Source organism: Salmo salar, chromosome 25 (assembly GCF_965601325.2).
Source record: "Salmo salar chromosome 25, fSalSal1, whole genome shotgun sequence".
NCBI lineage: Eukaryota > Metazoa > Chordata > Actinopteri > Salmoniformes > Salmonidae > Salmo > Salmo salar.
Window position 1 is genome coordinate 44,389,818 of NC_138315.1, and position 26,253 is coordinate 44,416,070.

Consider the following 26,253-nt stretch of genomic DNA (forward strand, 5'->3'; position numbering starts at 1 on the left):
CCATTCCAAGACATTTAAATGTTTCCCCTTAAACCACCCGAGTGTTGTTTTAGCAGTATGCTTAGGGTCATTGTCCTGCTGGAAGGTGAAACTCTGTCCCAGTCTCAAATCTCTGGAAGACTGAAACAGGCTTCCCTCAAGAATGTCCCTGTATTTAGCACCATTCATCATTCCTTCAATTCTGACCAGTTTCCCAGTCCCTGCCGATGAAAAACATCGCCAAAGCATGATGCTAACACCCCCATGCTTCACTGTGGGGATGGTGTTCTCGGGATGATGGGAGGTGTTGGGTTTGCGCCAGACAGAGCATTTTCCTTGATGCCCAAAAGCTACATTTTAGTCTCATCTGACCAGGGTACCTTCTTCCATATGTTTGTGGAGTCTCCCACATACATGCCTTTTGGCGAACACCAAACGTGTTTGCTCATTTTGTTCTTTAAGCAATGTTTTTTTACTGGCCACTCTTCCGTAAAGCCCAGCTGTGACCATCGTCGTAAGGAGGAGACCAAGGTGCAGCGTGGTAAGTGCTCATGTTCAGTATTTATTATAACTCAGAACACTAAATCAAAATAACAAACAACGGAAAACTAACGTCACGTTCTGCAGGCTATACTGAGCTGTACAAAAACAAGATCCCACACTGAAGGAGGGAAAAAGGGCTGCCTAAGTATGATTCCCAATCAGAGACAACGATAGACAGCTGCCTCTGATTGGAAACCATACTCAGCCAAAACAAAGAAATACAACACATAGAATACCCACCCCACACCCTGACCTAACAAAAAAGAGAAATAAAACGTCTCTCTCAGGTCAGGGCATGACACCAGCTCTGTGGAGTGTACGGCTTAAAGTGGTCCTATGGACAGATACTCCAATCTCTGCTCTGAAGCTTTGCAGCTCCTTCAGGGTTATCTTTGGTCTCTTTGATGCCTCTCTGATTAATGCCTTTCTTGCCTGGTCAGTGAGTTTTAGTGGGCGGCCCTCTCTTGGCAGGTTTGTTGTGGTGCCATATTCTTTCCATTTTTTAATAATGGATTTAATGGTGCTCTGTGGGATGTTCAAACCTTCGGATATTTTTTTATAACCCAACCCTGATCTGTACTTCTCCACAACGTTGTCCCTGACCTGTTTGGAGAGCTCCTTGGTCTTCATGGTGCCGCTTGCTTGGTGATGCCCCTTGCTTAGTGGTGTTGCAGACTTTGGGGCCTTTCAGAACAGGTGTATATATACTGAGATCATGTGACAAATCATGTGACACTTATTTTAGTTAGGGGCTTCACAGCAAGGGGGTGAATTCATATGCAAGAACCACTTTTCCGTTTTTTTTATTTTTTATAATTCTTTTAAACAAGTCATTTTTTAAATTTCACTTCACCAATTTGGACTACTTTGTGTATGTCCATTACATGAAATGCAAATAAAAATATATTTAAATTACAGGTTGTAATGCAAAAAATTTGGAAAAATTCCAAAGGGGATGAATATTTTTGCAAGGCACTGGTTGCAAGTAGTTTGGTTCTGAGTGTGTCGTGCATGAGATGTGTGCGTATGTTTAAGCTGTGTGTATGTCCTGTGATACTTCGCCCCAACAGAGGAGAGACTGTTATAGAGCTGAGCCTTTAACGCTTTCCTTTCCTACTTTATACTCATTTACATACACATGATTCAGAAACATACACAAACAATACCTACTGTAGATAAACACCCCCACACACACACCACACATCCATACACATGATTCATAAACAAACACCCACACACAAACCACAAATCCATACACATGACTCATAAACAAATACTCACTCACACACACCACAAATCCTCACCCACACCACAAATCCATCAGCATAAACATGCTGTGTGCATGCAAGCTTGGGTAAAACCGAATGATGATTGTAACTTTCCTTTAAAACATATTTTTGTCAGTTATTTGTTTGTCACAGAGTGTGTGTGTGTGTGTGTGTGTGTGTGTGTGTGTGTGTGTGTGTGTGTGTGTGTGTGTGTGTGTGTGTGTGTGTGTGTGTGTGTGTGTGTTTGTGTGTGCATGCGTGTGTGCGTGCTTGTTTGAGACAGTGTATTCCACCACCCATAACAAAACCCCAAATGATGTAATTTCTCATGGAAGAATGGTGTCACATCCCTCCAATAGAGTTCCAGAAACTTGTAGAATCTACGTTGGTGTTTCCTTTATTTTGGCATTTACCTGTATGTTGAAGCAGTTATCTCCCTGTATGTGTGTGTGTGGTGTGGTGTGGTGTGGTGTGGTGTGGTGTGTGTGTGTGTGTGTGTGTGTGTGTGTGTGTGTGTGTGTGTGTGTGTGTGTGTGTGTGTGTGTGTGTGTGTGTGTGTGTGTGTGTGTGTGTGTGGGTGTGTGTGTGTGAGTTTGGTAAGGTGATTTTACTGTAGTCGGATCTCAGTCCCTAAATTTAAAAAGTCTAGAGTTTGGCTCTGTTAAAAGGTGATATATTTGTTTGTTCTCTTCCTAATCTTCAGTTCCAAGAAGACTTACCTGAGGCCTCATTATGTAGGTTAAATTCTGAATCTGCATCCTGTTTCCCCATATCTACAGCACATTCGGAAAGTATTCAGACCCCTTGACTTTTTCAACATTTTGGTGTTACAGCCTTATTATAAAATTGATTAAATAGTTTTTTTTCCCCTCATCAACCTAAAACTTTTGCAAATTGAGTAAAAAAATGCAAATGGAAATATTACATTTACGTACGTATTTAGACCCATTACTCAGTACTTTGTTAATTGGCAGCGATTACAGCCTCAAGTCTTCTTGGGTATGACGCTATAAGCTTGGTACACCTGTATTTGGGGAGTTCTCCCATTCTTCTCTGCAGATCATCTCAAGCTCTGTCAGTTTAATTGGGAGAGTTGCTGCACAGCTATTTTCAGGTCTTCTCTAGAGATGTTCAATCGGGTTCAAGTCCGGGCTCTGGCTGGGCCACTCAAGGACATTCTGAGATTTGTCCAGAAGCCACTTCTGCGTTGTCTTGGCTGTGTGCTTATGGTCGTTGTCTTGTTGGAAGGTGAACTTTCACCCCAGTCTGAGTTCCTGAGAGCTCTGGAGCAGGTTTTAATCAAGGATCTCTCTGTACTTTGCTCTGTTTATCTTTTCCATGATCCTGACTGGTTTCCCAGTCCCTGCCGCTGAAAAACATCCCCACAGCGTGATGCTGCCACCACCATGCTTCACCATAGGAATGGTGCCAGGTTTCCCCCAGATGTGACGCTTGGCATTCAGGTCAACGAGTTCAATCTTGGTTTCATCACACCAGAGAATTTTCGTTCCTCCTGGTCTGAGTCCTTTAGGTACCTTTTGGCAAACTCCAAGTGGGCTGTCATGTGCCTTTTACTGAGGAGTGACTTCCGTCTGGCCACTCTACCATAAAGGCCTGATTGGTGGAGTGCTGCAGAGATGGTTGTCCTTCTGGAAGGTTCTCCCATCTCCACAGAGGAACTGGAGTTCTGTCAGAGTGACCATCGGGTTCTTGGTCACCTCCCTGACCAAGACCCTTCTCCCCAATTGCTCAGTTTGGCCGGGCCACCAGCTCTAGAAAGAGTCTTGGTGGTTCCAAACTTCTTCCATTTAAGAATGATGGAGGCCACTGTGTTCTTGGGGACCTTCAATGCTGCAGACATTCTTTGGTACCCTTCCCCAGATCTGTGCCTCAACAAAATCCTGTCTTGGAGCTCTATGGACAATTCCTTCAAACTCATGGCTTGGTTTTTGCTCTGACATGCACTGTCAACTGTGGGACCTTATACAGACACGTGTGTGCCTTTCCAAATCATGTCCAATCAATTGAATTTACCACACGTGGACTCCAATCAAGTTGGAGAAACATCTCAAGGATGGTCAATGGAAACACGATGCACCTGAGCTCAATTTCGAAGTCTCATAGCAAATGGTCTGAGTACTTATGTAAATAAGGTATTTCTGTTCTTTATTTTCAATACATTTGCAAAAAAATCTTGTTTTCGCTTTGTTATTATGGGGTATTGTCTGTAGATTGATGATGGATTTAAAAAAAAATACATTTTAGAATAAGGTTATAATGTAACAAAATGTGGAAAAAGTCAAGAGGTCTGAATACTTTATGAATGCACTGTACATCTTATCAATGCTCATAATTCACATGGTCTCCCAGTTTGGCATTGTGGAGAAGACAGATGGAATGTTATATTGAATATCCTCCATATAAAGTACTTCAATGCAATGTTTCATTGTGAATATTCTGATTGTAAATAGAACCATCTGACAGGCTTGCCTGACTTATCTGTCGACATCTCTTGCCTACACAACTTCATTGTGAAAGGGAAAAATAACACTATACGGTATTTTTTGAACAGATCTGTGCTCTTTGCCACCATCAACATGTAGCCCTACAATGTTTGAACATTTTACAATTCATACTTGTGATAATTGACAACCCTCTTCTTGATTGTAATGCTGAATCAGCAGGTGTATTCAAAAGCAGAACAGAATGATGAGAATTATATTCTGCTTCTACACAGAACACACAACGTAGTGTTGTAGGATCTCCCTTTCATCTAACTCATTGGGTGGAATACGATCTGATGCCCTGTGGTACCATCCATCTAAGTTAAGTCAATGTGCCCATCCCTCTGCCAAGGCCAGCTTGCTGAATAGTACACTAACAGTGGGAGGCAGAGCTTTTATTCTGGGCATCTCAGGTATGTCCTACATTCAATCCATGACTGGCATTTTGGACCAAGTTCTAGGCCATCAAGACACCCCATCCGCTGCCTGGCATGTGTTCCAGAACGTAGGGCTTCACTGGAAGGCAGATCACAACCTTAGTAAGGGAAGCCAAGATGGACATATACGTGTGCATCTGTCTGTCTGTTTGACTGAGATTTACTTAATGTTTGCACCTGTTCAGAATGTTCTTATTATGGCTCTTCTTCTAAAGCTTCAGTTGTCATATAGTCTGTAGACAACTCATTGAAGCTTCAGTTGTCATATAGTCTGTAGACAACTCATTGAAGCTTCAGTTGTCATATAGTCTGTAGACAACTCATTGAAGCTATACGTGTTATATAGTCTCTAGAAAACACATTGAAGCTTCAGTTGTCATAGTCTCTAGACAACTCATTGAAGCTTTAGTTGTCATAGAGTCTGTATATGGACCATAGCTCTGCAGTCCTGCATTTCTGAATTAAACTGAACTGTCTGTGTTGTCTGTCTGTCTGTATTTCTGTCTGTGTAGTCTGTCTGTATCTCCTTCCTCTTATTCTCTATCTTTCTAAAATGAAAGAGAGGCCATCTTGTTTTATAGCTTTGATCTTTATTAGGATGGTCCACTATAGATGATCTACAGATGGTAGATATGCAACTCAAATCAAATCAAATTGTATTTGTCACATGCGCAGAATACAACAGCTGTGGACCTTACAGTGAAATACTTATTTACAAGCCCTTATCAACAATGCAGTTCAAGAAATATAGCTAAGAAAATATTTACAAAATAAATTATAGAAAAAAAGAAAAAAATTCAAAAGTAACACAAGAAAATTACATAACAGTGTCGTGTCTTTGGCTATGCCGGATTAAGTGATATGACATGCTATTCTATAAAATAATTTCTCTGTAATTAATATTACCTGATTAAGCTAGTCAGGTAGATAATTAACTAGAAAGTCGGGGCACCACGAAGAATGTTTATAGAGCTGTTATCTTCCGAATAAACTCTTAAAGACCTAGTAATATTTTACATCAATAGCAGTCAATATTAATCGTCACCTTATTTCAGTCTCATCTGAACATCGTGGAATTCTTGGTTATCTTCACGAACCCTGGCTAACAAGTTCAATCAGCAATACAAAATTGGGTTTAATTATTTATTTACTAAATACCTAACTAATCACACAGAATTACATATACACAGAATGTATCATACATTGATTACAAATGATGTCATAAAGGAAAACATCCCTAGCGGACGGAACAGATATGACAGCTGGTTACACAAAGAGAGGGGGTTGGGTTTGAATGAAAGAGCGGGAAGACTAAAGAACAAAGGGAGAAGCTATGCTATCGTAAATACAGTATCTTATGCATTCTAAATAACCGCCCATTTGGAAAAGGAAAATCCAATAAATATTTACTCTGAGCTGCGCTTCGGTAGGTTGGTCGTAGATGCTGGCCGTGTTGCCCAACAGAGATCTTCCTTGTCCCTTTAAGAGTGTCTCTGGTGGTAAACAGTCCACTTGGCAGTGTCGTGTTGTTTGTTAGAAGATATCCTTTGTCCGTCCTTTCCTAGCCCACGTTTACAGCGGCCGCTGCTAACTCAACGGCTAGGAGGTATCACTTCTGTAGTGAATAAGAGTTCAAAGTTCATACCATTCGCAACCAAAGCTCACGTTGAGGTTGGCTTAGTTCTGTATTTGACATGTTTGTCCTTTTAACGTGGAACCATCGTCCTCACATCCTCGGAACAGCTTATTATCTGAATCCTTCTGACATCGGACCGTCGCCCTAATGTACCCGGAACAGCTTATTATCTGAGTACCTTTTTAACGCAGAGGCTGCAGACCTCACGTACCCGGAACAGGAGGTTACATTTTCATCTAGGGCTTATATAGTGGAGGGAGAGAAGGGTGTGTTTCATAGTTTATAACCCATGTCTCTTCACAGGGGCGGGCCACTGATTGAGCAGCGCTCTTACCTTATGAAAACCCAATTCTCTCATTTGGAAGCTAATATTACATTTCATATTTTCACAAATAGTTTCATATTTAAACATTTAAATTGCACAACAATTCCATGTGAATCTGATAACTATAATGTGTAGACTTTCCAGGATACAGTTTATGTCATCCTATCATTAATAAGAATGTCTCAGATGACAACCGAACTGACATCATATTCATTAAGTACCAACGCATATTTTCAACTGGTTGGATTACCGAAATATGGTTCCTTTCCCCCCACCTTTTGATGTTCCCCGACTCTCTATGTTTAACAAAGGCTTTTCAAGAGTCCTTCAGTAGAGTCAAGAGAGGAAAGGGAGAAAGGTATTTATGGGGGTCATAAACCTTACTCACAGGCCAACTTCATACAACAGTAATGAGGCTATTTTGTATACAGGGGGTACCGGTACCGAGTCAATGTGCGGGGGTACAGGTTAGTCGAGGCAATTTGTACATGAAGGTAAAGTGACTATGCATAGATAATAAGTAGCAGTAATGTAAAAAAGAAGGGGGGGGGGGGTCAATGTACATTTTCTGGGTGTCCATTTGATTAAATGTTCAGCAGACTTATGGTTTGGGGGTAGAAACTGTTAAGGAGCCTTTTGGACCTAGACTTGGTGCCCAGGTACCACTTGTCGTACGGTAGCAGAGAGAACAGTCTATGACTTGTGTGACAATTTTTCGGACCTTCCTCTGACACCGCCTAGTATATACAGTACCAGTCAAAAGTTTGGACACACCTATTCGTTCAAGGGTTTTTCTTTATTTTTACTATTTTCTACATTGTAGAATAATAGTTAAGACATCAAAACTATGAAATAACACATATGGAATCATGTAGTAACCAAAAAAGTGTTAAACAAATATTTTATATTTGACATGCTTCAAAGTAGCCACCCTTTTCCTTGATGACAGCTTTGCACACTCTTGGCATTCTCTCAACCAGCTTCATGAGGTAGTTACCTGGAATGCATTTCAATTAAAATTAACATCTGTACAGAAAGTCTCATGTGAAAGCCAAATTACATAGGAGGAACTTCTTGATGCATTTAAAGTCTTTATGTCTGGGACAACTCCAGGGCTGGATGGTATACCAGTGGAGGTATACCAAACTTTTTTTGATATGCTCAGAGGACCGTTATTAGCATGTTTTAACCACTCCTATATAGATGGTAGATTATCGGACACTCAACAAGGTCTGATTTTATTGTTACTGAAACAGGATCCAAGTGGTATATATAAAGATCCAGTCCTTTAGAAAAATTGGAGGCCTCTTACAGTGTTGTGATGCAAAAATTCTGCATGGACAATACATTGGAGATAATATAAGACAAATACTGGAAACAATAGAACACTATGGAATATGTAGGAAACCAGGCCTGGTATTCATAGCTGACTTTGAAAAGGCTTTTGATAAAGTACAACTGGAGTTTATATATAAATGCCTGGAATATTTCAATGTTGGAGAATCTCTTATTCAATGGATTAAAGTTATGTATAGTAACCCTAGGTGTAAAATAGTAAATAATGGCTACATCTCAGAAAGTTTTAAACTGTCACAAAATAATACAACTTTTACATTACCGTGTAGTTTACCAATTATATGGTCTAACGGGGATGTGGACATACTCGGTATACATATCCCGAAAGAAAGAAATTATTTCACTCCAATAAATTTGAATAGAAAGTTAGCAAAAATAGATAAGATATTGCTACCATGGAAAGGAAAATACTTGTCTATTTGTGCAAAAATCACCCTGATTAACTCTTTCGTCATATCACAGTTTACCTATTTGTTTATGGTTTTGCCTACACCGAGCAACCTGTTTAAATTATATGAGCAAAAAATATTCAATTTTATTTCGAATGGCAAGCCAGACATAATTAAAAGGGCCTATTTATATAATGCATATGAATTCGTTGTGCAGAAATGATTAAATATTAAAGCATTAGACCTCTCACTAAAGGCATCAGTCATACAAAAGTTATACTTAAATCCAAACTGGTTCTCTAGTAAATTAGTAAGAATGTCTCAGCCCATGTTCAAGAATGACCTTTTTCACTTTATTCAGATTACAACAGCTCACTTTCACTTATTTGAAAGGAACTATCTCCAAAATAGTGTTATTTTTTAAACAAGCCATAGAAAGTTGGTTGCAAATTCAATTTAATCCACCTGAAAATCAGAACAAATAATACAACAAATATTGAGGTTAAACTCAAATATACTAATTGATTAAAAAAACTATATTTTTCGATAAAATGTTATAAAAAGGTATAATCTTTGTAAATTATATCATTAACAGGACTGGTGGAGTTATGTCACACATGCAGCTAACACAGACATATGGAATTGTCTGCTCTTCCCAAAATTACAACCAACCAATTGCAGGATTACTGGAAGAAGCAAGTGGAAGGGGGAAGAAGTAAGGAACTTGTCTGTGGGCCCTGCATTAAAGACCAAAATTTGTTGAAGAAAATTGTGATAAATAAAGATATATACTAGTTTCATTTAAGTACTCAAAACTTGACAGCTGTGCCATATAAACGGCAAAATAGTTGGGGAGATATTTTTGATGTACTGATTCCATGGCACATGGTTTATGAATTGACACGCAAAACGACGCTGGATTCAAAACATAGAATTTTATATACTTAAATGATTATACAAATTATTGCAACCAATAGAATGTTATATATATATGGGTGATAAAATCTTCCCAGCTCTGCAGATTTTGCTGCGAGGAGGCAGAGTCATTAGATCATTTATTTTGGTACTCTCCATATGTCAAATCAAATAAAATGTTATTGGTCACATACACATGGTTAGCAGATGTTATTGCAAGTGTAGTGAAATGCTTGTGCTTCTAGTTCCAACAGTGTAGCAATATCTAACATGTAATCTAACTATTCCACAATGACTACCTAATACACACAAATCTAAGTAAAATAATGGAATAAGAATATATACATATACAGTGCCTTGAAAAAGCATTCACCCCCTTGGCGTTTTTCCTATTTTGCATTACAACCTGTAATTTAAATTGATTTTTTATTGGATTTCATGCAATGGACAAACACAAAATAGTCCAAATTGGTGAAGTGAAATTTAAAAAACGTATTAAAAAATGTAAAGTTGTGCGTACATATGTATTCGCCCCCTTTGCTATGAAGCCCCTAAATAAAATCTGGTGCAACCAATTACCTTCAGAAGTCACATAATTAGTTAAATAAAGTCCACCTGTGTGCAATCTAAGTGTCACATGATCTGTCACATGATCTCAGTATATATACGTCTGTTCTGAAAGGCCTCAGAGTCTGCAACACCACTAAGCAAGGGGCACCACCAAGCAAGCGGTGCTATGAAGACCAATGAGCTCTCCAAACAGGTCAGGGACAAGGTTTTGGAGAAGTACAGATCAGGGTTGGGTTATAAAAAAATATCTGAAACTTTGAACATCCCACATTAAATCATTATATAAAAATGGAAAGAATATGGCACCACAAGAAAACTGCCAAGAGAGGGCCGCCCACCAAAACTCACAGACCAGTTAAGGAGGGCATTAATCAGAGAGGCAACAAAGAGACCAAAGATAACCCTGAAGGAGCTGAAAAGCTCCACAGCGGAGATTGGAGTATCTGTCCTTAGGACCACTTTAAGCCGTACACTCCACAGAGCTGGGCTTTATGAGAGAGTGGCCAGAAAAAAATTTGCAAACGTGTTTGGTGCTCGCCAAAAGGCATGTGGGAGATTCCCAAACATATGGAAGAAGGTACTCTGGTCAGATGAGACTAAAATTGAGCTTTTTGGCCATCAAGGAAAATGCTATGTCTGGCGCAAACCCAACACCTCCCCGAGAACACAAACACCACATCACCCCGAGAACACCATCCCCACAGTGAAGCATAGCGGTGAACAGCATCATGCGGTGGGGATGTTTTTCATCGTCAGGGACTGGGAAACTGGTCAGAATTTAAGGAATGATTTAAGGAATGATGGATGGTGCTAAATACAGGGAAATTCTTGAGGGAAACCTGTTTCAGTCTTCCAGAGGTTTGAGACTGGGATGGAGGTTCACCTTCCAGCAGGACAATGACCCTAAGCAAACTGCTAAAGCAACACTTGAGTTGTTTAAGGGGAAACATTTAAATGTCTTGGAATGGCCTATGCAAAGCCCAGACCTCAATCCAATTGAGAATCTGTGGAATGATTGCTGTACACCAGAGGAATCCATCCAACTTTTTTGCCTTGAAGAATGGGCCAAAATCCCAGTGGCTAGATGTGCCAAGCTTATAGAGACGTACCCCAGGAGACTTGCAGCTGTAATTGCTGCAAAAGGTGTCTCTCCAAAGTTTAGACTTTTGGGGGGAGGGGGGGGGGGGGGGGGGGGTGAATAGTTATGCAGCTCAAGTTTTCATTTTCTTTTACATATTTCTTCAATAAAAAATATTTTGCATCTTCAAAGTGGTAGGCATATTGTGTAAATCAAATGATACAAACCCTGCAAAAATCTATTTTAATTCCAGGTTGTAAGGCAACAAATAGGAAAAATGCCAAGCCACTGTAAATATATGGATGAGCAATGACAGAGCGGCATAGGCAAGATGCAATAGATGGCATAAAATACAGTATATACATAGGAGATGGGTAATCCAAGAAATGTAAACATTATTAAAATGGCATTATTAAAGTGACTAGTTTATAAAAATGGCCAATGATTTCAAGTCTGTACGTATGCAGCAGCCTCTCAGTATTAATGTTGGCTGTTTAACAGTCTGATGGCCTTGAGATAGAAGCTGTTTTTCAGTCTCTTGGTCCCAGCTTTGATGCACCTTCTGGATGGTAAAAGGGTGAACAGGCAGTGGCTTGGGTGGCTGTTGTCCTTGATGATCTTTTGGCCTTCTTGTGACATCGGGTGCTGTTGGTGTCTCGAGGGCAGGTAGTTTGCCCCCGGCATCAATCTATTCCCAATATTAAAGAACTGGGTTCCTTGTTAAAAGTTCATTTGTAGAATTTCTTTCCTTCTTAATGCGTTTGAATCAATCAGTTGTGTTGTGACAAGGTAGGGTTGTTATACAGAAGATAGCCCTATTTGGTAAAAGACCAATTCCATATTATGGCAAGAACAGCTCAAATAAGCAAAGAGAAACAGTCCATCATTATTACTTTAAGACATGAAGGTCAGTCAATACTGACATTTTCAAGAACTTTGAAAGTTTCCTCAAGTGCAGTCGCAAAAACCATCAAGAGCTATGATGAAACTGGCTTTCATGAGGAACGCCACAGGAAAGGAAGACCCAGAGCTACCTCTGCTGCAGAGGATAAGTTCTTTAGAGTGACCAGCCTCAGAAATTGCAGCCCAAATAAATGCTTCACAGAGTTCATATCTCAACATCAACTGTTCAGAGGAGACTGCTTGAATCAGCCTTCATGGTCGAATTGCTGCAAAGAAACCACTAATAAAGGACACCAATAAGAAGCGGAGACTTTCTTGGGCCAAGAAACATGAGCAATGGACATTAGATCAGTGGAAATCTGTCCTTTGGTCTGATGAGTCTAAATTTGAGATTTTTGGTTCCAACCGCCGTGTCTTTGTGAGAGGCATTGTAGGTGAATGGATGATCTCCGCATGTGTGGTTCCCACCGTGAAGCATGGAGGAGGAGGTGTGATTGTGTGGGGGTGCTTTGCTGGTGACACTGTCTGTGATTTATTTAGAATTCAAGGCACAGTTAACCAGCATGGCTACCACATTATTCTGCAGCGATTCGCCATCCCATCTGGTTTGCGCTTAGTGGGACAATCATTTGTTTTTGAACAGAACAATGACCCAACACACCTCCAGGCTGTGTAAGGGCTATTTGACGAAGAAGGAGAGTGATGGAATGCTGCATCAGATGACCTGGCCTCCACAATCACCCGACCTCAACCCAATTGGGATGGTTTGGGTTGAGTTGGACTGCAGAGTTGTCATCGACGTGTGTGTAGGTGGCAAGGAAGTCAGGCGCAGGAGAAACCAACTTGGTAGAACTGGAGTTGTTTAATAAATAATAAACAAACACAAACTCCAAAACCAACGTCCATAAAAATAACATGGGTACAAATACCCGTAACACACCAATACAAAGATACACGAAATCAATAACAAACAAAACAATCTCGGACAAGGACATGAGAGAAAACAGAGGGTTAAATACACAACATGTAATGACTGGGATTGGAAAGAGGTGTGTAGGAAAACAAGACAAAACCAATGGAAAATGAAAAATGGATCAGTGATGGCTGGAAGACCGGTGACGTCGATCGCCGAGCACCACCCGAACAAGGAGGGGCATCGACTTCGGCAGAAGTCGTGACAAGAGTGAAGGAAAAGCAGCCAACAAGTGTTCAGCATATGTGGGAATTCCTTTAATTAACCCTGCTGTTGTGTTCATTTCATGTTAATTAATTCTGGTCCAAAATGACTGCCCCATTATAGTTGATAATAAACCCATAATAATACATATATTATCACTGAATGTTGTGTTAGATCTTTTTATCAACTTAAGTTCTTGTGAACATTTTTGAACTTCTATATGCTCTTTATGGCCTGTAGGCCTCATTGACCTGAGCTCATACAACTCGTTTTTGAATAAAAAAAGCATAATGTATGGATTAGTTTGACTATAACAAACACTCAGATGAAACATATTGTGCTATTTATCACAGACTACTTTGTGTCAAAGTTTAACAAGGACTTTCTCGTCCTCACCAGTGTCATGATCAAAGATATGACCAAGAGCCTCACATACAGTATATCGTTTGGTCATTGTGCTGCCACATAATGAATTGTGAGCAAGTCCTCAAAAAAGCTTTATATACCAGAACTGCGAGAAAAGTTATATATGTTATTGAAACAATGTTGCGATTGTTTGTGAGAATGCCAACAGGTGTGGGTCTTGTGGGTAAAGATTATATTGGGGAAAGGTTCCCGTGGGGGTTGCAGAAATGTGTCATTAGAAACACAGTGCTTTAATAGCGAACTTGTTATTAAAGGAGAGCATACGACTGTGTGTGTGTGTGTGTGTGTGTGTGTGTGTGTGTGTGTGTGTGTGTGTGTGTGTGTGTGTGTGTGTGTGTGTGTGTGTGTGTTGTGTGCGTGCGTGTGCTCAAACACATACAGTTGAAGTCGGAAATTTACATACACCTTAGCGAAAAACATTTAAACTCAGTTTTTCACAATTCCTGACATTTAATCCTAGTAAAAATTCCCTGTCTTAGGTCAGATAGGATCACCACTTTATTTTAAGAATGTGAAATGTCAGAATAATAGCAGAGAGAATGATTTTTCAGCTTTTATTTCTTTCATCACAATCCCAGTGGGTCAGAAGTTTACATACACTCAATTAGCATTTGGTAGCATTGCCTTTAAATTGTTTAACTTGGGTCAAACATTTCAGGTAGCCTTCCACAAGCTTCCCACAATAAGTTGGGTGAATTTTGGACCATTCCTCCTGACGGAGCTGGTGTAACTGAGTCAAGTTTGTAGGCCTCCTTGCTCGCATATGGTTTTTCAGTTCTGCCCTCAAATTTCTATAGGATTGAAGTCAGGGCTTTGTGAAGGCTACTCCAATACCTTGACTTTGTTGTCCTTAAGCCATTTTGCCACAACTTTGGAAGTATGCTTGCGGTCATTGCCCATTTGGAAGATTCATTTGCGACCAATCTTTAACTTCCTGACTGATGTCTTAAGATGTTGCTTCAATATATCCACATAATTTTCCTACCTCATGATACAATCTATTTTGTGAAGTGCACCAGTCCCTCCTGCAGCAAAGCACACCCACAACATGATGATGCCATCCCCATGCTTCACGGTTGGGATGGTGTTCTTCGGCTGCAGGCCTCCCCCTTTTTCCTCCAAACATAACGATGGTCATTATGGCCAAACAGTTCTATTTTTGTTTCATCAGACCAGAGGACATTTTCCTAAAAGTACAATCGTTGTCCGTATGTGCAGTTGCAAACCGTAGTCTGGCTTATTTATGGCGGATTTGGATCAGTGGCTTCTTCCCTGCTGAGAGACCTTTCAGTTTATGTCGATATAGGACTCGTTTTACTGAGGATATAGATACTTTTGTACCTGTTTCCTCCAGCATCTTCACAAGGTCCTTTGCTGTTGTTCTGGGATTGATTTGAACTTTTCGCACCAAAGTACATTCATCTCTAGGAGACAGAACGCGTCTCTTTCCTGAGCGGTATGATGGCTGCGTTGTCCCATGGTGTTTATACTTGCGTAATATTGTTTGTACAGATGAACGTGGTACCTTCAGGCATTTGGAAATTGCTCCCAAGGATGAACCAGACTTGTGAAGGTCTACAATTTTCTAATGTCTTGGCTGATTTCTTTACATTTTCCCATGATGTCAAGCAAAGAGGCACTGAGTTTGAAGGTAGGCCTTGAAACACCTCCACAGGTACACCTCCAATTGACTCAAATTATGTCAATTATCCTATCAGAAGCTTCTAAAGCCATGACATCATTTTCTGGAATTTTCCAAGCTGTTTAAATGCGCAGTGAACTTAGTGTATGTAAACTTCTGACTCACTGCAATTGTGATACAGTGAATTTTAAGGGAAATAATCTGTCTGTTATCAATTGTTGAAAAAATGACTTGTGTCATACACAAAGTAGATGTCCTAACCGACTTGCCAAAACTATAGTTTGTTAAAACCTCTCTGGGGTATGTGGGACGCCACCCGCGGGACACACTATTCAACAGCCAGTGAAATAGCAGGGCGGCAAATTCAAAACAACAAAAATCTCATAATTCAAATTTCTCAAACATACAACTATTATATCCCATTTTAAAGATACACTTCTCTTTAATCCAACCACATTGTCCGATTTCAAAAAGGCTTTACGGTGAAAGCATAACATTAGATTATGTTAGGACAGCGCTGAGACAAGAAAAACCACACAGCCATTTTCCAAGCAAGGAGAGGCGTCACAAAAACCAGAAATACAGCTAAAATTAATCACTAACCTTTGATGATCTTCATCAGATGACACTCCCAGGACTCAATGTTACACAATAGATGTATGTTTTGTTCGATAAAGTTCATATTTATATAAAAAAAAAACATTTTACATTGGCGCGCGATGTTAAGAAAATGTTTTGCCTCCAAAACTTCCAGTGAATCATCAATATACAAAAATACTCATAAACGTTGATAAAATGTACAACAGTTATTGAAAGAATTATAGATACACTTCTCCTTAATGCAACCGCTGTGTCAGATTTCAAAATAGCTTTACGGCGAAAGCACATTGTTCAATATTCTGAGTACAGAGCTCAGCCATCAAAGCAAGCTATACAGTTACCCGCCAAGTTCTGGAGTCAACAAAACTCAGAAATAGTATTATAAATCTTCACTTACCTTTGCTGATCTTCGTCAGAATGCACTCCCAGGACTCCCACTTCCACAAGAAATGTTCGTTTTGTTCGATAAACTCCATATTTATGTCCAAATACCTCCGTTTTGTTCTCGCATTCAGATCACTATTCCAAAGGCACAATGCGCGAGCGCAAAACCCTAGACAAAAAGTCAAAAAGTTACATTACCGTTCGTAGAAACATGTCAAATGATGTTTACAATCAATCCTTAGCGTCTTTTTTTATCATAAATCTTCGATAATATTCCAACCGGACAATAGCGTATTCATTACAGAGGAAAAAGAAGGAATGGCGCGCTTGCGTAAACAACTCATTGGCCTCAGGCAGTCCACTTGTTGAGTCAGCTCTTATTCTCTCCCCAGCAACAGTAGAAGCATGAAACAACATTCTAAAGACTTTTGACATCTAGTGGAAGCCTTAGGAAGTGCAAAATGAACCCTAAGTCACTGTATACTGTATAGGCAATCACTTGAAAAACTACAAACCTCAGATTTCCACACTTCCTGGTTGGATTTTTCTCAGGTTTTTGCCTGCCATATGAGTTCTGTTATACTCACAGACATCGTTCAAACAGTTGTAGAAACTACAGAGTGTTTTCTATCCAAATCTACTAATAATATGCATATCCTACCTTCTGATCCTGAGTAGCAGGCAGTTTACTACGGGCACGCCTTTCATCCGGACATCAAAATACTGCCCCCTACCCTAGAGAAGTTAACAAGAAATTTGTAGAGTAGTTGAAAAACAAGTTTTAATGACTCCAACCTAAGTGTATGTAAACTTCCAATTTCAACTGTACATGTGGGGGTCTGGGAGAGGAAGTGTGTGCATCTGATGAATGGGCATGTGCCTGAAATCAATTAATAAACTAACTGTAGTCTCACCAATTCATTTCTAATGACCGGTCATTTTTGACCGGGAACACCACAGGTGTATAAAAGTTAAATAAATAAAACACCCAAAAGGTAATGAAAATCATCTAAATATATTTTGTGTGTCCAGATGCCCTGTGTGGAGAAGGTCATGGAAACTTATGACAATCAGATTAAATGGACTACATTTTTCAGAGAGAAAACTTGTAAATCGGTCCAATTCGACTGGAACACAGCAGGAGGGTTAAGACTGTAGGAAAAGCATTCCAGGTGAAGCTGTTTTACAGAATACCAAGAGTGTGCAAAGCTCTCATCAAGGCAATGTGTGGCTACTTTGAATAATTTAAAATATAAAATATATTTTGATATTTGTAACACTTTTTTGGTTACTACATGATTCCATATGTGTTATTTCATAGTTTGGATGTCTTCACTATTGTTCTACAATGTAGAAAATAGTAAAAATAAAGAAAAACCCCTGAATGAGTAGGTGTCTCCAAACTTTTGACTGGTACTGTAGGTCCTGGATGGTAGGAAACAATGACCCAGTGATGTACTTGGACGTACGCATTACCCTCTGTAGCGCCTTACAGTCAGATGCCGTGCAGTTGCCATACCAGGCGGTGATGCAACCGGTCAGGATGCTCTTGATGGTGCAGCTGTGGAACTTTTTGAGGACCTGAGGACCCATGCCAAATCTTGTCAGTCTCCTGAGGGGGAAAGGGCATTGTTGTGCCCTCTTCACAACTGTCTTGGTGTGTTTAGACCATGATAGTTTGTTGGTGGTGTGGACACCAAGGAACTTGAAACTCATGACCCGCTCCACTACAGCCCTGTCAATGTTTATGGGGGCCTGTTCAGCCCTCCTTTTCCTATTGTCTTGTATTGTCCAGGATCAGCTCCTTGGTTTTGCTCACATTGAGTGAGAGGTTCTTGTCCTGGCAACACACTGCCAGGTCTCTGACCTCCTCCCTATAGGCTTTCTAATTGTTGTCGTTGATCAGGCCTACCACTGTTGTGTCGTCAGCAAACTTAATGATGGTGTTGGAGTCATGCATGGCCACGCAGTCGTGGGTAACAGTGAGTACAGGAGGGGACTAAGCACGCACCCCTGAGGGGCCCAGTGTTGAGGATCAGCATGGCAGATGTGTTGTTGCCAACCCTTACTACCTGGAGGCGGGCCTTCAGGAAGTGTAGGATCCAGTTGCAGAGGGAGGTGTTTAGTCCCAGGGTCCTTAGCTTAGTGATGAGTTTTGTGGGCACTATGGTGTTGACCACTAAGCTGTAGCCAATGAAAAGCATTCTCACACTCTATCCATAGGCTTCATTAATGCCATTCAGACTTGAAGTTGATACAACAACTATGATAGCTGAGGTTCATAAATTGGTATGAATATCAGTTCAGAACCTAACGTTTTAGGGTCCATACACAGATCGGCTACATACTGTAGCTAGCTACACATCCATAGGCATACAGTTATTTTTATTCTCCACTACACAATAAGCAAGTAACTAGTTAGCTAGCTATGTTACTTCAGCTGCATTGCAAGGCAAGCTTACACAATTGTACATTCGATTTGCAGTAAATGCTTTAGCTAGCTAGATTCTTTACATAGCCTGGTTTGCTGGTTTTCTCAGGAGTCCCTAAAACATAAAACAACACGACTTACAATGTCATACTCATATCATAATACCAGCTAACTAGCTGGCTAATGTTAGCTAGTCAGCTAACTTCCTAAATAGCAATTTTCGCTAAATAACTTCATGACAAAAAATATGCACAATCGTTTGTCTCTACATTAACTAACATATTCCTCTTAATTGTACATTTTTTGCTTGACTCGTTATGACATTATAGTTACTTACATTTGCTTCCCCCGTAATGTTTTGTCAGCCATCTTTGCTGAAGAAAGTCACCAGGGACGGGTGGCTCGTGTCACTCGATATGATTGGTCATATAAAAACCTTGGGACCCAAATGCGTATTGAGTGCTCTAACTCCCCCTTGTGGTGGTCTGGAGCAACATGACCCTGGGTACCTCTAAGTCCCGCGGTGTAAGCTCACAACTTTTAAAGGAGGAACCACTGTAGGTGTTTCTTTAGTCCAGGTTGGAAAGGGCAATGTGGAGTGAGATTGAGATTGTGTCACCTCTGGATCTGTTGGGCCGTTATGCAAATTAGAGTGGGTCTAGGGTCTCCGGCATGATAGTGTTGAGGTTAAGATTTGGGTTAGGTTTAAAATAAGGGTTAGAGTAAGGTTAATGGTTAGAGTCAGGGCTATGTTTAGGGTAAGGGTTAAGTTTAGGTTGAGGACAAGTTAGGGCTAGGGTTAGTGGATAATTACTTGAAATGTTGTTGACTGATTGAACATCTACTGACCACCTACAATCAATCTACTGACCATCTACTGACCATCTACTTGAGACTAAACAAATAAAGTGATACCATAGCTTCTCGTTGACTTTCTGTCCTGTGTTGCCATTGGTGCAAACCTGACACACATTGGACACGCCCACCTGTCACTCCCAGTCTTGTCACCAAGATGTTTTTCTCATCGTCCAATAATCTGTCTACAGTGCTCTGTAGAAAACATGCAGAACCTGCACAACAATGCCCATATGTCTAGAATGTACTGTAACTTCCCAAGGTCCCATCCATCACATTTGGGACTTTGCTACAGCGCGTTTGGGATATTTCTCAGCAAAACTGGCCAAATATAATGATGGGACTTCTCTTCAGTGGTCACGATGGAGTTCCTTCAGCACAGTGCTTGTTTGCCATGGACCGAATGAAAACTTTTGACCAAACTGCAAATCGCAAATTACACCCAGATTGTTGGTGTAAGGGTATTTAGTGAACTGTAGACATAAAACGTTGCTTCAGGATGTGTGTTTTCCAGTTTTTGATTAGAGGGTGGGTTTGAATTTTTATTTGGTCAAGGCTCTGGTTGCGTCTATAATACAGAGACTCCCAAATGGACCTAGAGGCTTTTGCAGAGTATGTAATTACATAGTAAATTATTCGGTGGCTCCCAAACAAAACATGAAGGCAGTCATTTTCTAAACCAGCTTACAAGGAAGCTTCACTCAGCCGAGCGCTACGCTACTTTGGACTAAAAAGCCTTAACCATAGACCAACAGTATACCTGGCTGTGGCTTATTTTCTTTGTTAAAGGGATCCTATGTTTAACTGATATGGTATGTGTGCTGAATGTGTATTATAACATTGCAAACATAACTGAGCAACAGTAGTTGTCTTGCTTTGTATATTTGTAGTATATTACGTATTAACAATTGATGGCAATATCATTTGTATAATGCTTACCATTCATCTTGCCATTCATCTTACCATTCATCCTACCATACGTCCTACCATACATCCTACCATTCAACCTCAATTCCATAATCCATACCAGGACAAAGATGATAATTTATTTTTCATATGCTGTTTTGTAATTTGGATTTATGCCTGCCGGCCAATAAGACACTGACATTAACATCACTGCAGTTGAAAATAGAAGTGAGGCAGTAATTTATAGTTGAAAATAAGAAGCGTGGCAGGAATTTATGCATGGTATCAAAACAGCACCTTGAAACATCTCGGCACCAGCATTAGCGGAACAGACAAGGTGTCTCAGCCGCTACTTTCAATGTTGTTTGTTATTTCTGCAGCACACTCAAAGGTTTCAACCAAGCAATCATTCTACATATCTTTTGGCAATAAAATCCTCTAGTCAGAGAAACTGAGAAGGACAGATGAAGGGGGGATGGCTTAAAAGGATAGACAGGAAAAGAGAGAAAGAGTAGTGTAAGAAAGAGGAAAAGAGAGAGCAAGAAGAAGGATAGTTCTGAAGAGAGCCTGATGGTTTGGCTATGATAGTGGTTCTATGTTACAGCATCCAACCTGTGTGCTTAGTTAAGCAAGGAAAGTCAAATAGATTCTGTAAAAAAAAAAAAATGTTGAATTGAAAATATCCATTGTAACTCTGCAATAAATTCAGCAATCCTGTTCAACTATAACATCCTCTTTCACACACTAGCATTTCTGGATAATACGTGCTTTCCTGAAAGTTTTTTTAAGACTGTGGTTCCAAGCTCTCCTACTTCGAGATGTAAGAGTCCCACTTTGAGTGCAGAAAGACATATGAATAGAGTGGCGATAAAAACAGTGAGGTGCAACCTCAAAACTGCTCCCCAGAAAACAGTGAATTGCAACCTCAAAACTGCTCCCCAGAAAACAATGAGGTGCAACCTCAAAACTGCTCCCCAGAAAACAGTAAGGTGCAACCTCAAAACTTCTCCCCAGAAAACAGTGAGGTGCAACCTCAAAATTGGTCCCCAGAAAGCCAAAACATCTGAGTGAAAGCTTTAAGTTCAGGCTTCATTCATTGGAATTGGATTCAGCCTGGCAGATGGAGTAAATGGAGAAGCCATCACTGTATTTGGCTGCCAGAAAATGCCTTTTTGTTTGTTCATGCTTTCTACCCAGTGGGGGGAACTTGGGAAGCAAGTTGCATTTATGCCCTATTTAGAAGGGGCACAGTCCTGGAAAGGGGTTGGGTGTAAGGGGGCATTTTTGCACTCATTGACTGTAGCCATGGTCACAATACATACATTTTGCTAAGTTTTCACATTAACACAGCAGTATCGATGGGGACATGTTTTGTTACCACGGAGACAGTGATGATTATTTCAAATGTTTCGAACCGTCATCGCGTTTCAAGTGCATCCAACGCTGGACAAAAACATCTTTATGTCTGTGGAAGTGCTGCCATTGCGTTGATGAAAGTGGATGTTTCTATGCCAGCTTCCCTTTTCCCAATGACCCTTGCCCATGGTTGGCCCATGGCTGGTCAATGCATTGTGCCAGGGTCGCTCATTGTCTTTTTTGTTGCTTTGACTTGTCTTCCCTAACCCTGTTCTATATGTATGCCATTCAATTTATACTGAGATCTTCACAATTTCATTTTTTTTTTTTTTTAATTTAACCTTTTTTTTAACCAGTTCAGAACAAATTCTCTTTTACAATGACGGCCTACAACTACAGCTCTGTGCCCCAAAAAACGTTTGTATTATAGACTCAAGATTAAAATGCAACATTTGATTTGAGACGTAGGCAGATATACCGTTTCTTTGAAAGCATACGTAATGTGTACAGTATGCAAAGTGCTCATTAATTGTATTAGCGCTGTAATTTACAGCATATGGAGGATGATCTCTGAGGCTCTATTGACCTATTCTCCATGATCCTGCTCTCTTTAACTCTGTCCTACTCAAATGGGACTTTAGATAGAACGCTGGCTGTAAACGAAACGAATGGCAGAGACCTCGATTTCTCTGCGGAAAGAGAGAGAAAAACGATCACCTTTTTTGTGACTTTTTTAAGAGGAAGCTTTCGTAAGTCATTCCTTAGGCAGAGGCAGAGAGCCATAATAAAAATACTATCCAGACTTACAAAATGACCCTGTTAGCTTTGACTGATGGTACTTAAATTACTTTCCTAATCGTCAAATTGTATGAGTACTATTTACTTGGGCTTTTGGACAAACTTTAAGGATGCAACTGGAAATGTTAAAAAGGAGTCTTTAGGGGAAAGACATGGTTATAGGATTCATAATTCTTAACCCAAGTTCTCTCAATTGGAGGATCGTTTTTCTTTTGCATGGTTTTACTTCCCTCCACAAAATCATGTTAGGCACATGAGCCATTGGCATTGATATATTTCACCCAGCGGGAAAATATTTGGTATGGCAATTCACTGGTTTCGTTGCTGTAGCTATAAAATACAGCCACGGGGTTAAAAGATTATACCCAATGTCTTAAAAAAGTTTCAAGGGCATGTCCCTCTACGATGCCTGGTCCTGCACATTTCAGACAGTGCAGGCAATCAATTTGAGTAGGTGCAAGCAAGCTTTTCCAACAAATAAGCGGTGCAACAATCTGGTGGGCCGGCGCCCGGTGTTGACATTATTGAGTTAGAAACGGTTCAGTGTGGTCGGGTTGTCTTTGAGTGTTTACAGTGCGTCTGTTCTTCCTCAGTCCTGAACCGTTGTGAAAGATTTATGTCGCAGACCTGACATTAGCTAAGTTTGTCATCGGTTGCCATGGGGCTCCCCAATTAGTGGTTACACATCGCATCGACCCGCAGATATGCGAAGATAATGGTCCACATCTAGGTAACCATAGAAATTAGGACAGGAACCAATGAGCTAATTTCTCCATCCAAGTGTTACAACATATTTTCATATGGCCAAATTGATGTCTCTAACTAGGGATAATTATGTACGTATTGAATCGTTAAAGGCCATGTTGTTATTTTTATGTGTTGCTAAGCAGAGGAGAGGAGGTTGAACAGATCAGTGATTCATGTCTGTCAATGTTAATCAAATGACAGAGGAGATCTTCAGCTAGCTATTTTCTGACGTTCACATAGTCTCACAGCCTTGGAGACATGGAGTTATGTAGTCATCTAATGAGAGGTCTCTAGCACATATCCACGGGCTGTGTTAACTAAGTATAAAGGGCCTGTATTCAAAAAAGTGGTGTGCTGACCCTGAATCAGGTCCCCCTATCAATATCAACTTGTGTATTATTATCATCAAAAAGCTAAACTGATCCCATATCAGCACTCCTATAGCTTGAGAACAGTGGAGGCTGCTGAGGGGAGAACTTCTCATAATAATGGCCGGAACGGCGCAAATGGAATGGCATCAAACAAACCATGAATTATTCCACTGATTCCGCTCCAGCCATTACCAATAGCCCATTCTCCCCAATTAAGGTGCCACCAACCTCCTGTGCCTGAGACTGTGAATGGGGCCAGGCCGCTATGAGTGTGAGACATCCTCCATTGGTCTGGCTGAAATTAAGCCTGTCTAAAAAAAAAAATCCAGTCCAGCTGGTCATTCCAGCAGCCATGCAGCGCGCTTGATTGGCTCTCCTAATCACCCAGGAGCCTCAGGGATGTCTTTGTGTCCCATGAGAGCCTGTGTCCCCCTCACGTCATCACCGGGGGGATGTCGAAGGATGTTAGTCAACACACCGGCCTGGTTTCAACATGTGAGCACTGACCCCTAAAGCGTATCACCTTGCACTCATTTAAAAGGTCATGACAGGTCAGGACACCGGGGCAACCTTGTGCCTTTTGCCTACCCTGACCTTTGACCCCGGACAGACACTTGTTCAGTCTTCAGGCCAGACAAAAGGCCCTTTCAGAAGAGTCCAGCCTGTAGAACATCTGTTGCTGTGCACAGGGAAAGGGGCATGGCTGGGATACAGACCTAAATTTGACAGTACCTATAATCTAGTATGCAGTATTTGATTGAATGTATAATGTAAGGGGAATTTATATGTTGAGCATAATAGTAATACAGCATATATTTATTGAGTTGTATAGAAACCAACATATTGCATTTACTATGTTCAGTATGTTGTTTAACCAAGTCTATGAAATGACCATATAGAGTCCTAGTTTGATATATCCCAGATGTTTTTCTTTCTCCAAGTCCTAAAAAAGATCATGACTGCCTATGGCTAAAACGTGGAGTTCTTCTCTGTAGTTACAACCATATAGACATGTTTACTGAGCAGATGATCTGAATAAGACTGGCGGTATTGAAATTAATTCACCAGTTTTTGAATCCTCACAAAGTGTGTTTTTATTATCAGTAAGCAGGACATAATTACATATTGTAATGATGTATGATCAAGCAAACATCAAGCCCCTAAGGCAACCACATTTCAGATTTCATTTAATGGTAGTGTTCTATGTCTGGCTTTGTGGTTGCATAACATACTGTAGCTCTTTGAGCGTAACACACACACACACACACACACACACACACACACACACACACACACACACACACACACACACACACACACACACACACACACACACACACACACACACACAAAAACAGAATCAGAATACAGCATGGATAGTCATACTGTAATCAGGTCGTCATTGTAAATAACAATTTGTTCATAATTGACCTGCCTGGTAAAATGAAGATTAAATAAAAAAAATAAAAAAAAATATTGAACTTATTTCTATGCAATCGACTATATACATTACAATAAACCATCTCATCTTGTCAAAGGACTAATCCAAAAGAGAACAAGAGCCTGCAGTCTTCATGCAAGGCATATCCAGTTACACCAGTCAGTGTGCTGCGTCACATGAACAGTGATTGGCCCCTCTCATGCAATCTATTCTCTGCTGATCATGGCATAGTAGGGAGGCGTGACATGACAGGCATCTCTCTATCCTCAGTCATCTCTCTATCCTCAGGCGTCTCTCTATCCTCAGTTATCTCTCTATCCTCAAGCGTCTCTCTATCCTCAGGCGTCTCTCTATCCTCAGGCGTCTCTCTATCCTCAAGCGTCTCTCTATCCTCAAGCATCTCTCTACCCTCAGGCGTCATGGTTATGGTAGACAGGCAGCAACGAGACGTGTCATTGAGTCACTGCACAATAGTGCTGCATGCTCACTTTCTGCTCTCGTCTTCAGTAGAAAATGGGCCAGAGTCAATCGGCCTATAAAATGAGTCAGCAAAACTGTTAAACTCTGCCCCGAGTGTTTTCATGTCACTTTTTAAAGTAGGCCTTTTTTTATTGTTCCTCGAGCAGTCGTAATTTGGGGTTTGGGATATATCCGAGAAGATTTCCTTTTTGAACTGGCGGTAGTGGTTGGGGTTGGGGTGGCTGAATGGTTGGTGAAGACTTGGAAGAAACAATATAATTTCTCTCCAGTGTTTTCATAGAAATAAATCTTGGGGATATTTGCTTTGTCCCATTTCAGATCTCTTTCCATGCATCCTGGGTACGTTATGCTACACCAAATCGAATCGCAAATATATTGTGAATGTTTTTGTCATAATTCACAGCTATCTTTGATTTCCATATTTCCATGTACAGGCAAATCTCTGGCCTTCATAGCCAGAGTAAATTCAATAACCCAAGCCCCTGAGTACAACCTTGGCAGTGAATATGTTGAACCCTGTGTGAAAAGTTTTTTCTGAAGATGTTCTATCCAAAAGTTAAATACATCTTCAATATGTGGTGTGTGTGTGTGTGTGTGTGTGGTGTGTGTGTGTGTGTGTGTGTGTGTGTGTGTGTGTGTGTGTGTGTGTGGTGTGTGTGTGTGTGTGTGTGTGTGTGTGTGTGTGTGTGTGTGTGTGTGAGAGAGAGAGATATATGAGACTTTCATTCTCCACATT